The sequence below is a fragment of the Ahaetulla prasina genome, chromosome 1 (genome assembly GCF_028640845.1).
Source record: "Ahaetulla prasina isolate Xishuangbanna chromosome 1, ASM2864084v1, whole genome shotgun sequence".
In the NCBI taxonomy this organism is placed as follows: Eukaryota; Metazoa; Chordata; class Lepidosauria; order Squamata; family Colubridae; genus Ahaetulla; species Ahaetulla prasina.
Genome location: NC_080539.1, coordinates 334,271,628 through 334,288,226, shown reverse-complemented (window position 1 = coordinate 334,288,226; position 16,599 = coordinate 334,271,628).

The following is a 16,599-nucleotide window of genomic DNA, read 5'->3' as shown; positions in this document are numbered from 1 at the left end:
ACATAAAACATATTCCATTTCACACATCACACTATCAATTCCCTTCTTTCTTAAACTAATACATAGCAATTCCTAACTTCACTCAAAAACTAATTGATATTTTTTAATCTGATACTTATTTTGAATATAATCAATCCACTTTCTCCATTCCAAAATATATTTTTCTTGTGTACAGTCTTTCAAGTAGGCAGAAATTATTGCCATTTCTGCTAAATTTGATATTTTACTAATCCATTCTCCAATTGTAGGTAAGTCTTCTTTCTTCCAATATTGTGCAATCAATAGTCTTGCAGCAGTTATTAAATTCAAAATCAGTTTTGTCTCTATAACAGTGCAATCTGGAATTATTCCTAATAAAAAAACTGTGGAACAAACTTGATCTTCTTTTTCAAAATGTTCTGCATAATCCACCATATTTTAATCCAAAAGGCTTTAACTTTTTGGCAAGTCCATCATATATGATAATAGGTAGCATCCTCACAATTACATCTCCAACATTTTGCTTTCACATTTGGATACATACATGACAGTTTTTTAGGATCTATAGGTGGATCTAAATGCCATCTATAAAACATTTTATAAAAATTTTCTCTTAAATTTTGTGCTTGCGTAAATTTAACATTCTTGTATGTGGCATTTTGTGTGTGTGTGTGTGTGTGTGTGTGTGTGTGTGTGTGTGAGTTGTGTGTGTGTGTAAAGTGTGAAAGTTGATTTTTGAGCTTTTTGTGGCTGTGTGAAGTGTGAAGTGCAGCTGCTTTTACATTGTGTGTGACTCAGTTGTGTTGTGATGTGTTGTGTGTGTGTAAAGTGTGAAAGTTGGGTTTTGGTACCTCTTATTGTTTTTTATACTTTGTTTATTATTTTTATTGTTTATTGTTATTGGCCCACTCAGTCATCTGACCACAAAGCCATGCCCACCAATTAAGCCACGCCCACAGAACCGGTAGGGAAAATTTTTAGATTTCACCCCTGGGTGAGGTCAATAGTAGATAGTTTTTGGTTGAAGCTTTGGGGATTTTGGAAAGAGACCACAGAGTCAGGTAGTGTATTCCAAGCATTAACAACTCTGTTACTGAAGTCATATTTTCTGCAATCAAGATTGGAGCGGTTAACATTAAGCTTAAATCTATTGTGTGCTCATGTATTGTTGCAATTGAAGCTGAAGTGGTCTTCAACAGGAAGGACATTGTAATAGATGATTCTATGAGTTAAACTCAGGTTGTGTCGAAGGCGGCATAGTTCTAAATTTTCTAAACCCAGGATTTCATGTCTGGTGGCATAAGGTATTTTGTTGTATTCGGAGGAGTGGAGAACTCTTTTTTTAAAATATTTTTGGACACGTTCAATTGTATTGATGTCAGAAATGTGGTATGGGTTCCAAACAGTCAAGCTGTAATCAAGAATTGGTCTAGCAAATGTTTTATATGCTCTGGTTAGTAGTGTAGTGTTTTTGGAGAAGAAGCTACGCAAGATTAGGTCTACAACTTTTAAGGCCTTTTATGTGATGTAGTTACAGTGGGCTTTGGCACTTAGATCATTTGATATGAAAACTCCAAGATCTTTAACAGGGTAGGTGTCATCAGTAAGGTAATGTCCATCAAGTATGTACTTAGTGTTTAGGTTCTTTTTTCCAATATGTAAGACTGAGCATTTACTGGTTGAGATTTGTAGTTGCCAAGTTTTAGACTATTCAGATAAAAAATCAAGGTCTTTCTGGAGGATAGTTGAAATGTTGGTGGTGTTAAATAGTTTGACATTGTCAGCAAAGAGAACACAATTACTTGTAAAATGGTCACAGAGATCATTAATGTATAATATGAAGAGTGTTGGTCCAAGAACACTGCCTTGGGGAACGCCACTTTTAACAGGAACAGGATTTGATAGAGCATTGCCAATAAGCATGGAATGTGGTGATCCAAGAATATTGACCGAAAGCTTTCTACTCATTGGTGATTTTCTTTTGTGGTGATATAATCCTTCTCTGGACCCAAATGAAATATCAGAGGCAAACTGTTGTGCCTCACAAAGTGTCAAGATACAGCACTTTGTGGCATATGGCTTACCTCAGGGGTGAAATCTAAAAATATTTACTACCGGTTCTGTGGGCATGGCTTAATTGGTGGGCATGGCTTGGTGATCGGGTGGGTGTGGCTTGATGGTCAGGTGACTGGATTGGCGTGGCCAAGTCGATGTCACTTCTTTGCCCTCTTTTGACCTACAAAAAGAAGATATACCAATTATTTCATGCAATCAATATTTAAATAATAAACGAAGTACACAAAATAGTAAGAGGTACACAAATACTTATAGAAGAACAATAAAAGTGTTGTCTTCAGCGATGCTTCTTGCACCAATGATAATAATGACCTGCGAGGAGATATAACATGATATACAAATTTAACCATTTAATACATAAACAAGAATAACAGAGGTACATAAAACAGTAAGAGGTACACAAATACTAGGTATGCCTTACCTGCAGGGACTGTACATGTCTAGAAGAAACTCAATGTGCGAGAGTTGCTGCTTCTGTCAAGTAGAAGAACAATTCTACTTTGATTTGAAAATCTGCCTGCATGAGGGTGATTCAATCCAACACCTTTCAAATCCAACACCCAACATACAGTAGCTTTGTAGAGTACTACATTTAAACATAAGAAACATAGTTTTAGTGATTCAGCACATACTTTGTATGTGAAAGGTCTAAATTTACTTTCTAACTTCACATTGAAACATCTTCAGTAGCCGGTTTAGGAAAAGAGAAAGATTTTATTATGATGGTGTTCTTTGGAAAAGCTATTAATGGCTAGATGGACAGTAAGCTTCCCATTATTTCATATTGTAGTAATATTGGCCTACTTACAACTTTGTGATAAGGATTACTGAGTTTCTATATTGGAATAGCTTTAATTCTCTAAATTCTAACATAAAGGATTTATAACCGCGTGATCCAACATTTAAAGAGCAATGAGTCATATGGAGAGAAATTTATCCCCAATATTTTAAACATTTTATCTTCATCTTCTTTATTATTTTTTATCACATTTAATGTTCAGACCTTTCAAGAATTCTGAACCAATGCCAAAAATTTCAATAAAACAGCAAAACAGCAAAACAGAAGAAACTCAGTCATGATCAAATGGATTTTGACTCTATAGAATTGCAGTGATTAAGTCTTCAAAATATTGTTTGTTTGTCTTGCAAGTTGGGGGGAAAGGTGTCTCTCATTAAAAATACATGTCAAAGAAACACAGAATTAGTTGTGTTCAATTCCTAATTGAATAGTTGGCTTCTGGTCAAGCTTAGGCAATAACCAGTCAAAGCCCCTCAGGATGGCAGCAGATATAGTGTGACCTATTTTTTTTTTCATTTTCCCCCACAATAGGTCACAAATTAATGTTATATTAGTGAAAGGAAGTTTTTTTTTAAATTGCATAGCCAGGAGCAAAAGAGAGAGGAAACTGAATTCATAAGAATAGTGTTGGAGTGAGATGATAAAAATATAGGCTAGTGAAAATATTAAGCATAGCTGGTGGTGACTATATCACTGGCTAAATTCTTTGCATAATCTTGATTCTAAAACATTTCTGTTACAGGAACAGCTACGAAACATTTCTACCAAGCAATAATGTAATGCATTTTTTTCCCTTTTTTCTTCAAAGGGATTTATACCTGGCTCTCCTCTGTAGACGGGTGCCAGCTGCAGCAAGCTGGAAAAGAATTATCTGCACCAATGTATCGTCAGTGATCTAAAAACATTTAATACAGAAATATTGTCTAAAGGACATTATGGCTGCGACACAAGCTGAGAGAAAATAGCACCTTAAGTTACCCACTAACCAGAGTCACTTGGCACTTTTAACCTACTTGGATAAATGAAGGTTCAGGAAGCCACAGGAGGGCATAATTAATCTTAGCTCTCCTTTCCCTGTCCCTCCTTTCATTTTAAAAATATTAAGCACAAACCACTGAACACACTAATGTAGAACCATTATAGAAACTCCTTGACACAGAGCTATGGTAAACATGCAGGCATTTCCCTTGGGTTCTTCCCCTGTTTGAGGAATTGCAGTTACTTCAAGTGGTAATTCATCAGCAAGCTACTTAAATGAAATATTGTCTACTTTATCCATCCATACCTACATCTGTTTTACAGGTGACCATGTTGTCTACTTTTCAGAAGATAGCCCTTGACATTTATGCACCACATGGGTCACCTGGAAGACTATCTGTTGGTGCATAAGGCAACACTAGCCTGGGAATTTATACATGATGCTAGGATCATAGTATGTCATGTTGAAATATTTGCATTAGATATTCAGTTGTTTTCTGAGCAAATTTTAGAATTTCAGCCTTTCAAGCCCTTAAACAACCCAGAGTCTATCTGAAGTATCTCCTATCTTGGCTATGCACACAAAGCCAGCAGAAGCTGCCTTTAAAATCTTTCAGAAGCAAATTGGCCATACCTATTAGAAGAGCTCTTCTTGCACCATTTCCAAGCTAGGGTTGGTTCCCAATCTGTCTACCTATAGGGAAGGATCAAAATCTTCCACTTTTTAGCCAAGTATTTTTAGTTGGATTGATTATTTGTTTTACCTGGAAACGGACATAAATAGTCCTTTGAAATCTCCCATCATAATTTGTGGTGGTTTCAAATCTTAAATTGTAGTTGTTGTAGTAACTAGCTGGAAATACTTCTGGAACAGAACACTGTGGACCAGATCCTTCAGTAAGGCTGATAGAATAGTTTTACTTCATTGCTTTGCTGACTTTTGGGAGAGAGAAATTGATTTTTCAAGCAACTTTGGAGAAAACAACAAAATAGTGATTCTCTATAGTTAGTACATTGAAAGAGACCACTGTGTCATGGGAATCCATTGCAACGGTGATTCTTCCAATATGATCTCAGACTTATTTTCTGGAATGACCTCACCTAGGGATATCATTGTAAGTTGAATTGGGAGGCCAGTCACTTCATTGAACTGGGAGGAGAGGAATCACTATTCATCCAGGCTTTGCAGTACAAACACATTTGTTTTGACTCAGAGATTTTTTTATTTATGTATGTATGTATTTATTTATTTGTTGAGTATGTTTTAGATAATATATATAAGTATAAGCATGAATTGAATACATAAAATGAATACAATTAAAGGGAACATTAGGACAGGGCCGGTAGGCACGCTGGTGCTCTTATGCACTCCCCTTACAGACGTCTTAGGAATGGGGTGAGGTCAACAGTAGATAGTCTAAGGTTAAAATTTTGGGGGTTTTGAGATGAAACCAGAGTCAGGTAGTGCATTCTAGGCATTGACCACTCTGTGGCTGAAGTCATATTTTCTGCAATCAAATTTGGTACGATTTACCTTAAGTTTGTATCTATTGTTGTGGTTGAAGCTGAAGTAGTCATTGACAGGTAGGACATTGTAGCAGATGATTTTATGAGCTATGCTTAGGTCATACCAAAGGTGGTGTAATTCTAAATTTTCTAAACCCAAAATTTCAAGTCTTGTGGCATAAGGTATTTTGTTACGAGCGGAGGAGTGGAAGACTCTTGTGAAATATTTCTGGACACGTTCAATTGTATTAATGTTTCTTTTATTAATTTTTATTAATTGTTTTAATAATTATTTATTAATTATTAATTGTATTAATGTTCAACTTAAAGTTAAATTGAACTTTAACTCCATTACTCAGCAAAATGTTGGTGAACTCACATACATGAAAAGATTTTGGGCCATCTCAGAAAACTGCAAACTCGATGGAATTTTTAACACATTAAAATTGTTAATTGATAAGCGATTGGTCATTTGTCTCACTTATAACCTGCATCTTCATAACAAGTTTGTCTTATTTATTTATTTATTTATTTATTTATTTATTTATTTATTATTCATACTTTTATACCGCCCTATCTCCCTAGGGACTCAGGGCGGTGTACAGCCATATAAAAACACATAAATATACAAAGTAAAACATTAATCTAAAAAACTTATTATATAGGCCAAATATTTAAAATAGAAATATAAATAATAAAACCCAATTTAAAACCAAATCTAAAATTTAGACATTTAAAATTTAAAATCTAGTCCAGTCCTGCGCAGATAAATAGATGTGTCTTAAGCTCGCGGCGGAAGGTCCGAAGGTCCGGAAGTTGACGAAGTCCTGGGGGAAGCTCGTTCCAGAGGGTGGGAGCCCCCACAGAAAAGGCCCTTCCCCTGGCGTCGCCAGTCGGCACTACCTGGCCGATGGCACCCTGAGGAGTCCCTCCCTGTGAGAGCGCACGGGCCGGTGGGAGGCATTCGGTGGCAGCAGACGGTCCCGTAAGTAACCCGGCCCTATGCTATGGAACGCTTTGAAGATCATTACCAAAACCTTGAAGCGCACCCAGAAAACCACAGGCAGCCAGTGCAGTCTGCGCAGGAGAGGTGTTACATGGGAGCCACAAGGGGCTCCCTCTATCACCCGCGCAGCCGCATTCTGAACTACCTGGAGTCTCCGGGTGCTCCTCAAGGGGAGCCCCATGTAGAGAGCATTGCAGTAGTCCAGACGAGATGTCACGAGAGCATGAGTGACCGTGCATAGGGCATCCCGGTCTAGAAAGATGCGCAACTGGCGAACCAGGCGAACCTGGTGAAAAGCTCTCCTGGAGACGGCCGTCAAATGATCTTCGAAAGACAGCCGTCCATCCAGGAGGACGCCCAAGTTGCGTACCCTCTCCATTGGGGCCAATGACTCGCCCCCAACAGTCAGCCGAGGCTGCAGCTGACTGTACCGGGATGCCGGCATCCACAGCCACTCCGTCTTGGAGGGATTGAGCTTGAGCCTGTTTCTCCCCATCCAGACCCGTATGGCTTCCAGACACCGGGACAACACCTCGATAGCTTCGTTGGGGTGGTCCGGTGTGGAAAAGTACAGCTAAGTGTCGTCAGCATACAGCTGGTACCTCACACCGAAACCACTGATGATCTCACCCAGTGGCTTCATATAGATGTTGAACAAGAGGGGCGAGAGAATCGACCCCTGAGGCACCCCACAAGTGAGGCGTCTCGGGGCCGACCTCTGCCCCCCCCCCGTCAACACCGTCTGCGACCGATCGGAGAGATAGGAGGAGAACCACCGATAAACGGTGCCTCCCACTCCCAATCCCTCCAACCGGCGCAGCAGGATACCATGGTCGATGGTATCAAAAGCCGCTGAGAGGTCTAATAGGACCAAGGCAGAGAAATAACCCCTATCCCTGGCCCTCCAGAGATCATCCACCAACACGACCAAATCCGTCTCAGTGCTGTAACCGGGCCGGAAACCGGACTGGAACAGGTCTAGATAGATGGTTTCCTCCAGGTACCGGGGTAGCTGACATGCCACCACACTCTCTACAACCTTCGCCGTGAAGCGAAGGTTGGAGACCGGACAATAATTACCTAACACAGCTGGGTCCAGGGAAGGCTTCTTGAGGAGAGGCCTCACCACTGCCTCTTTCAAGGAGGCTGGAAAGACCCCCTCCAACAAAGAAGCATTTGTAAGCCCCTGGAGCCAGCCTCGTGTCACATCCTGTGCGGCCAGCACCAACCAGGAGGGACACGGGTCCAGTAAACATGTGGTGGCATTCAACCTACCCAGTAACCTGTCCATGTCCTCGGGAGCCACAGGGTCAAACTCATCCCAAACAATCTCAACAAGACGGCTCTCAGACATCCCACCCGGATCTACCCAATTTTGGTCCAGACCGTCCCGAAGCTGAACGATTTTGTCGTATAGATAACCACTAAACTCCTCAGCACGTCCCTGCAACGGGTCATCCTGCTCTCCCTGTTGAAGGAGAGAGCGAGTTACCCGAAACAGGGCGGCCGGGCGGTTATCTGCCGACGCAATGAGGGAGGAGACGTAGCAACGTCTCGCTTCCCCCATTGCCACTAGGTAGGTCCTAGTATAAGACCTAACTAGTGTCCGATCAGCCTCCGAACGACTTCCCCTCCTTTCCTTTCCCTATCTCACCCCAATTCAAATCCTATATCAGTTTAGCCACCCTTTGTTTCTGATAAATTGAACAGCATCTGATGAAAGTTTTGCTTCCTTTTTATTAATTGAAAAAGGTGCTATTAGATTCCTTTTGATATTTTTTTTGACATCATATTCTCCTGCATGGCTCATGTTTCTGGTGATCAGATGCTTGAGTGAATGTCTAAACAAGCTTGTGTATAAAGGCGTAATATACATGTAAAGTCTTTCCAAGTGAAAAAGAACTGTCAAAAGAGGCAAGATTATAGCTGAATTCCCAATCTTTAGAAAAAGGCATGGTTACTTTAAGGAGCTGCAAATAGTTTATTTCTGCCCTTAGCATGTTCTGAAGCACCTTTTCTGAAGTGAATCCAAATGCCCTATTTGATAGTATGAGATTAATTTTCCATCTATTAAAAAGACCACCTGTTTTTTAACTCAGAATCTTAACTTGAACAAAAATCAAGAAGCATTCAAGAAGCAATTAAGCTGACATAATCTTCACCTCCGTTTCATCTGAGTACCAGCCTGTTTCATGTGGTTTCTGTCCCAATTATACATTATTCTAAGACTTCTGTTTATGATATTTAATGTTTCTGCTTTTAAAAATAAAAAGAGATAATATCCCTTAATGGCTAGCTCTCTGATGCATATTAATTATCTTTAAAAAGTGATATTTGTGGTTAAATACATATTTATAAATCATTTAAAATATACATCATTTTTCTAATAGAAAAAAAAATCTGCCCTGAAATAGCTATTCCATTCTAATCAGGTAAATATACATTTGCAAATTTATATTTAATAATTATTTTTCTCAGTGGCTGCAAAGGTTTCTTGATTCCAAGAAAATGCCAAGTATTTTGGCAAGGAAGGGCCGGGATAGCTCAGGCTGTTAAGAAGCCTGTTATTAGAACACAGTAGCCTGCAATTACTGCAGGTTCAAGCCCGGCCCAGGGTTGACTCAGCCTTCCATCCTTTATAAGGTAGGTAAAATGAGGACCCAGATTGTTGGGGAGGCAATAAGTTGACTTTGTAAAAAATATACAAATAGAATGAGACTATTGCCTTATACACTGTAAGCCGCCCTGAGTCTTCGGAGAAGGGCGGGATATAAATGTAAACAAAAAAAAAAGGAAGGGTTTTCAACGTAGCTTGGCTTTGTTAGTATCTATTCATGTTTTGGAACAGCAGTGATAAAAATTGTAGGGCAATATCTGCTTGACAGAGAATCTAAATTCTTTTCTACCAAGAAAAAATCCATTCATGGCTGGTTCATATGCGTAGAAGGTGGGAAAGTGTTTCTTGCTCCTCCTTGTGTTTGTGATATTTATATTTTTCCAGATAGATAGATAGATAGATAGATAGATAGATAGATAGATAGATAGATAGATAGATAGATGGATGGATGGATGGATGGATGGATGGATGGATGGATGGATGGATATATATGGATATATCATATATATATATATGGAGCACACACAATAAGATAATCAAAGCAACTAACAGGAATAAAATAAAGCAAGCAAACAAAGCTAACATAAAGCAGAACAAAATAACATAACAACATAACATCATGACATGACACATCATGACATGACATAACAGCATAAAACATGATATTAAAAACATGATATTTTTTAAAAAGTGTTAAACACAGCTCCTATAAATTAAGGCATTCTTAGGGACATGATAATATTAAACATGATATATATAAAACTGGAAGTTGCTAGGAGACACCCCCCCAAAAAAATCTTTCACTAATATTCTCTTAAACCTCATGTATTCTATGAAACATATTTTAATAATAACGATCATTTGGTACTACTTTGATGTGGTTGTGGGACTTATGTGCTCTGGCAAAGATGAGAGCTATGCTGGAGTTTCAACCATATTGGACAGTCTCATCAGCGAAGTCAGACAAAAAGTATATGGTGAGATCAGGGGTGAAATCCAGCAGGCTCTGACAGGTTCTGGAGAACCAGTAGCAGAAATTTTGAGTAGTTCAGAGAAGCGGTAGTGGAAATTTTGACCAATTCAGAGAACCAGCAAATAGCACCTCTGGCTAGCCCCAGAGTGGGGAGGAAATGGGGATTTTGTAGTATCCTTCCCCTGGAGGGGGGTGGGAATGGGGATTTTGCAGTATCCTTCCCCTGCCATGCCCACCAAGCCATGCCCACCAAGCCACACCATGCCCACCAAGCCATGCCCACAGAACTGGTAGTAAAACAATTTGGATTTCACCACTGGGTGAGATGTAAATTACAGAAACCCATACTGGCTCAGTCTTGCCCAGGTAAACAAAGACCACGGCAGGTGTTGGAGTTCCTGAATATCTAGTGAAAAATGGGCTACAGGACTAGCACTGTTGGCTGAGAAACCAGGGCTAGCAACTGCAGAACTATTGGAAGGAAAGGTGTTTGATCTATAAATATACAGAAATTGAAAACAAGGAAATAGTGATCTGTTACTTCAAGATCAAGTCCAAGAAGAAAAGGATATTTGAAACAAATGCACCAGTTCTGGAAAGAACAACATCCAGAATCAGAAATAATAGAACAGAGGCTAGCAGATCAGTGTTGATTTATAATATGAAACAAAGTATTCACTGAAGCAGAATTGGAGGAACTGCAAAGATCAAGGCAAAGAAATCAAAATCTTGCTAGAAGTACCTCAGATGTAGAGTCTGAGTTGGCAAAAAGCCAGTGCAGATATGAAATAATTTTCATTCAGAATCCATGCACCCCCTATTCTGCCTCAGAAAGGACAAAGTCCTCTAACTAAAGAGGTAGAAGAATTAAAACAAAAAAAAAATAAGTGAGCATCTAGAACATTGAAAAAACAACAAAATAAGGTTGCCTGCATTAAAGCTTGTTTCAAAAAACCAATTAGCACGAGCATTAAAAATGCCAATACTGTAATATCAAATATAAGCACCAGATTATTACAAGAAACAAACCAACTAATATATAGCACAGTATATCTTTTCCTCTTCTGGTTCTATCTGTCTATCTGTCTATCAGGCAAATTGCTTTGCCTGCTTCAACCATCTGATGTACTTGCAATATTCCATGCCCACCTGTTTTCCTTGGTAGATAGGAGTCTGTCAATGTCACTGCAAAGATGGAGTGTCATTTTGTAATAACACTACATCTGCCTATCTCAGGTCTTTGGAAAGGACTCAATAGGTGGATAAAAGTTCCACATTGAGTCTGACTTTCAAATGAACAACCACCACCACCACCACCATCATCATCATCATCATCTTATAGGCATAACAAATATCTTTTTTGTATTCTACCACTGTAGCAATGAACGATGCTTGATTTCATTCATTAAAACAAATAAACAAAGAAGAATTGCAGTAATTCTGAAACTTAAGTAAGATTGGTTCTGTCTAGTAATTGGAGTAAGGACCATTGGAAAAATTCTGGACTGTAGATTAGACTGGATAGATAGAGAGAGAGAGAGAGGAGAATGGAAAGAGAAAAATGATGATAGATAGATGATAGATAGATAGATAGATAGATAGATAGATAGATAGATAGATAGATAGATAGATAGATAGATAGATAGATAACAGAGAGAGAGGAGAGGGAGATAGTAGTCAGAGTGACTGACTGAGAGAAGACAGACAGACAGATCTAAATGAGGTGAGGGAGTCAAGGAAACAATTAGTCCATTAATGGGAGAAGATGGCAAGGAGGTAAAGGACAGCAGGGAGAAAGAAGAAATGTTTAATTCATTCTTTGCATCTGTCTTTAGACAAAGGGAAAAATAGTACCATGAAAGAGAGATTAGGAATACAAATCAAAATATGCAAGAAAATGATAAAACAATACCTATCCAGCTTTTTCAGGAGGGCCCTACTATCACCACTTCTAAATTACTGGAGAATTAATCTATCCTCTTGGAAAAGTTTGGGGAAATCATTTCTATGAGCCTAAATTGATTAAAAAATTTGAAATGTCATTGATGCCCAGCCACACATTTTAGAGGAGTAAACATAAAAACATATTGCACAAGTGATCGTATTTTAATGCAGCTTTTTAATTCAATCAACAGAATGTTCACCCATTCTACTACTCAATTTATGAATAGAAGTTGTATCTATAATTAATAATAAACAGAAACTAATGAGGCCTGGATTCTCTTTGTGTCTAGATAATTTTTTAAAAAAATATTCTTAGTGGGGATATTTCTTGGAAATATTCCCCACTAAGTGTCAACTTAGTGTATGCTTAGCTAACCTAACAGCCTGAGAAAGGAACAAGAAGAAATAAAACTGCTAGTGCTATAATAAATTGAACTGTTTGGGGTTTTTTTTACTTTCCTGCCTGAAAATAACAGGGCTTGAATTTGTAGCAAGTCCATGCTTGTAACACTGTTTGAAGAAAAAGTCAAAAGATTGGAACAGCAAGTAACTGCATTTCAGCTTATGAGAGAGAATGAAGGTTTATCAGAACAACAAATGAATCATTACAACAGGAGCTGACAGAGGAAGAAACTCTCCGTAAAGGAAAGAATCAAAGGACCAAGCACTGTGGATTAGAACACTAATCAGAACAGACATCTTCTACACTACTCAGAAACAGCTTCAAGCCCTTGCAAAAAAAAACAAAAAAAAACCAGGCTCTGAGTGTGCACATAGGAAAAGAATCCCTGCTGAATGGGGACCCTGCTGAAGACTGGGTCTTCAGCAACAAAATACTTTATGCCACCAGACTTGAAATTTTGGTCTTAGACAACTGAGAACTTCGTTGTCTTTGGTCATACCTAAACATAATACATAAAATCATCTGCTACAATGTCCTACCTGTCAATGACTACTTCAGCTTCAACCAAAACAATACAATAGATACAAACTCATGGTAAACCGCTCCAAACTTGATTGGAGAAAATACGACTTCACCAAGAGAGTAGTCAATTCCTGGAATGCACTACCTATGTGGTTTCTTCCCCAAACCCCCAAAATTTTAACCTTAAACTGTTGACAGGGGGGCAGAGGTCGACCGCGAGACACCTCACTTGTGGGGTGCCGCAGGGGTCGATTCTCTCACCCCTCCTGTTCAACATCTATATGAAGCCGTTGGGTGAGATCATCAGTGGCTTTGGGGTGAGATATCAACTGTACGCCGATGATACTCAGCTGTACTTTTCCACCCCGGGCCACCCCAACGAAGCTGTCGAAGTGTTGTCCCGGTGTTTGGAAGCCGTACGGGTCTGGATGGGGAGGAACAGGCTCAAGCTCAATCCCTCCAAGACGGAGTGGCTGTGGATGCCGGCACCCCGATACAGTCAGCTGCAGCCGCAGCTGACTGTTGGGGGCGAGTTATTGGCCCCAAAGGAGGGAGTGCGCAACTTGGGTGTTCTCCTGGATGCACGGCTGTCGTTTGAAGATCATTTGGCGGCCGTCTCCAGGAGAGCCTTTCACCAGGTTCGCCTGGTTCGCCAGTTGCGCCTTCCTTGATCGGGATGCCCTATGCACAGTCACTCACGCTCTTGTTACCTCCCGCCTGGATTATTGCAATGCTCTCTACATGGGGCTCCCCTTGAGATGCACTCGGAGGCTTCAGTTGGTCCAGAATGCAGCTGCGTGGGTGATAGAGGGAGTCACACGTAGCTCCCATGTGACACCTCTCCTGCGCAGACTGCACTGGCTTCCTGTTGCCTTTCGGGTGCATTTCAAGGTTTTGGTAACCACCTTTAAAGCGCTCCATGGCTTGGGACCTGGGTACTTACGGGACCGCCTTCTGTTACCTCATGCCTCCCACCGACCCGTACGCTCGCACAGAGAGGGCCTTCTCAGGGTGCCGTCCGCCAGACAATGCCGGCTGGCGGCCCCCAGAGGAAGATCCTTCTCTGTGGGGGCCCCCACTCTTTGGAATGAACTCCCCCCTGGTTTACGTCAAATACCTGACCTTCGGACTTTTCGCCGGGAACTGAAAACATATCTGTTTGTTCGTGCGGGGCTTTCTTAAATTGTTTAGTTTTAAATTCTAAATTTCTCTTTGGTTTTAATTGGGGTTAGATTCTTAATTATTTTAATTTCGGCCACACTGTATAATAAGTTTTTTAATTTTATTTTAACTGTATATTGTTTCTTTTTACTCTGGCTGTACACCGCCCTGAGTCCTTCGGGAGAAGGGCGGTTTATAAATCTAATAAATAATAATAATAATAATAATAATAATAATAATAATAATAATAATAATAATAATAATAATAATAATAATAATAATAATAATACTGTAGACTACAACCCATTTCTAAGAGGTCTTTAAGGGGCATGCTTAAGCACACCAGCGTGCCTACAGTCCCTGTCCTAATGTTCCCTTTTATGTGTATCCATTTCATATATTCATAATCAGGTTTATACGTGTATCTGTTATCAAATACATGCTTGATGAAATAAATAAATAAATAAAAATTAATTAATTAATTAATGTATGACAAGGGAGGTGCATCTATGCCTCAAAGAAAACAGAAACCATGATAGTTGTTTACATGCATTGGCTCTTTGCACTTATAAACATACTAACCACTAAGAACAATAAAGTTAGAGGTAGTTAGCAGAGGGACTGTGCCAGTGGTGGGTTGCCCCAGTTCGGACCAGTTCGCAAGAACCAATAGTAAAACTGGGGGAGGCTCCATCCACTGACCCGGATGTCATCAGGAAGCTTCTGCATAAAGATAAGTATAACCCACCCCTGGACTGCATACTTTTAACTTCTTTCGTGTCTCTGAGAAACATGCCTTTCTATTGATTAGACTGATATTCTCAGAGCTTCCCTACTTATACTGAGGACATTCATATAAGAAAGCACATTTGGAATAGCTTACTGTGACTATTTCAACAGAGCAATGTGACTTCTGAAGTATATTTAAGGTTGCAACTATAACAAAGTTATAAATCAATTATCCCCTGATATATGTTCTTTTTTTTGGACATTTTAATACATCTGAAAAGCCAAAATGTAGTACAGATAGCCCTTGACTCACAACAATTTGTTTAGTGTCTATTTGACGATACAATGGCATTTTAAAAAGTGACTTATGATCATTTTTCACATTTACAACTATTACAAGATCCCCAAGGTTACTTGATCAAAATTTGGATGCTTGGCAACTGACTCATATTTATTATGAATTGCAGTGTCCCAGGTACCTTTTGTACCCTTCTGACAAGCGAAGTGTCAGGGTTCCAAGTAACACCCCAACGAAAGAAGATTCCAAGGCTTGAAGTTCCTCAAAGTTCCATTTTATTAGAAATGTCATATTGGCACTTCTGGGAAAACCCGAATCTAAAAGCTTCCAGGTTTTCCCACTCAGTTGAAAATCAAAATCCCTGCCCCAGCAGCCACATGTCCATCACATGGTCCAATCAATGCACCGTCCCTACTGGAGATGCCTTTCAGTCACACCACTCCAGGTGCAGGGCAGAATGTCCTTGACTCCCAGAGAAAGGAATGTTATTATGACTATATCTCCCCTGCTCCATACAATCCACCCTCCCAGTTTCCCACAGCACTAAATGTGGCAGGCCTGAAGGCCCAATGCAAAAGATGACTTCCAGGCCTGACACAAAGTCAATGGGGGAGTCAGATTCCCTTAACAACTGGGTTACTAACTTAACAACTGCAGTGATTCTCTTAACAACTGTGGCAAAAAGGGTGATAAAATGGGGCAAAATTCACTTAACAAATGTTTCACTTAGCAACAGAAAGTTTGGACTCGATTGAGGTCATAAGGCAAGGAGCTACCTGTATTGTCAATAGTAACTATAAGTTTAGAATAGAATAGAATAGAATAGAATAGAATAGAATAGAATAGAATAGAATAGAATAGAATAGAATAGAATAGAATAGAATAGAATAGAATAAAATAGAATAGAATAACAGAGTTGGGACCTTGGAGATCTTCTAGTCCAACCCCCTGCTTAGGCAGGAAATCCTACACTACTTCAGACAAATGGTTATCCAACATCTTCTTTAAAACTTCCAGTGTTGGAGCATTCAGAACTTCTGGAGACAAGTTGTTCCACTGATTAATTGTTCTATCAAATTGTTTGCCTCCAGGATATGATATTATTAATATTGTTCAAATTAAACATCTCTTTTTAGTTTTGTTGGGAGAAAGGGAGAGGGAGAGAATGCTCAGGAAGAATAGCTTTCCAATTAGCAGGCAGGAAATGCTGTTCTGTACCTGAAGGAAATAAGATGTCCACATGAGATCAAAGCTGGTGGGGTGGACATTGGAGACATCCTTAGGACAGGGGTCTCCAAGCTTGGTCCCTTTAAGACTCGAGGACTTCAACTCCCAGAGTTCCTCAGCCAGCTTGCTGGCTGAGGAACTTTGGGAGTTGAAGTCCACAAGTCTTAAAGGGACCAAGGTTGGAGACCCCTGTCCTAAGGGACTGATATTAAGAAGTTATTCCAAAGGAATGGGGGATGGCCAAGGCAAAGAGACTGAAAAACAGTAGAAGAAGAAAAGATGGACATGAAAATCAAACTCAAAGTGTGAATTTGCAGAGTGTTTCTTAATAAAACAGAACAGAGCCATAGGTATCTGGACAGCAGGAAAACCTCCCACTAG